Raw genomic sequence first — 1306 nt, 5'->3', positions numbered from 1 at the left:
TGTGTGTGTGTGTGTGTGTGTGTGTGTGTGTGTGTGTGTGTGTGTGTGTGTGTGTGTGTGTACAGAGGGAGAGAGAGAGAAAGGAAGTAAGACAGACAGAAATAAAGATAATGATGCAAATAAACAAATAAAGACCCCCTAGGCTTGATATATAAAATATATATACATAAGTACAAATAAATATATATGGGGATATATATAGAGAGAAACAAGAACTGAAAATATACAGATGATCATTTTCATAAAAGTACATTTATATATTTACAGAACAGATTTACACGGAGTACAGAAAATACACAAAACTAAGGGGAGATGTCTTGGTACTTGGGGTCCGACAGCTGTTTCTGGGGGCTCGGAATTACGTGATAGTTGTAATATTAGCACATGGCGTATGTCAAGGATATGTAACCAGTAAGTCAATGATATTTAACCAGTAATCCACCTGCCAACATCCACCTGCCAACATCCACCTGCCAACATCACGACTATTACGTAATTCCGAGCCCCCAGAAACAGATATCAGATCCGAAATACCATGACGTTTTCCCTTAATTTTCTGTATTGTTTGTATTTTATATCAATATGTTCTGTAAATATATAAATATCTATATAATTATAAATGAATGAATATTTTCCGTTTTTGATTATCTCTCTCTCTATATATATATATATGTGTGTGTATGTGTGTAGATGTACATATATATGCATGCATATTTTAGCTCAACTTCATTCCTCTTATAGCTACTCTTTACTCAGCGGACTTAGTCCACGGTAAAGATTTTGGAGTGTAAGTTTAAATCAATAGAGCACTATCATGTGTTTTTTCTCTTTTGAGCATCTCTGAATCACGCCTGCTGACTAGAGAGAGAGAGGGGGGAGAGAGAGATATTCAATTTTATCTCATCTATAGTATCTAAACTCTGAAAAATTTATTCTGTAAACAAATATATTGACACAGACACTATACACAAATATATTGAGCACTTTCTTTAACTACTCTCCGAAAATTCTACTCGATGTATTTTAAGAAATAGGTATACATCCATGTATAAAGATATGAAAGCATGCATACATACTTGCTTATATATGTTCCTGCCTTTAGGCTTTCACTTCATACACTCCAGCTCAATTTGATTCGTTCTCAGACACCTGTTGTTATTTTCTTGTTGTTTGTATTCGTAATTGTGTACCATGTTCTCCCATTTTCGTCTTTTTCTGTAACATGTTCTCCGTTTTGTGTCTTTGTTGCCGTACACATTTACTAGCTTTCTTACAAAGGAGTCTAATGCTCTTAGCTTAGACTTTT

Source organism: Octopus bimaculoides, chromosome 5, assembly GCF_001194135.2.
Source record: "Octopus bimaculoides isolate UCB-OBI-ISO-001 chromosome 5, ASM119413v2, whole genome shotgun sequence".
Classification (NCBI taxonomy): domain Eukaryota; kingdom Metazoa; phylum Mollusca; class Cephalopoda; order Octopoda; family Octopodidae; genus Octopus; species Octopus bimaculoides.
This window is presented reverse-complemented; position numbering follows the sequence as displayed.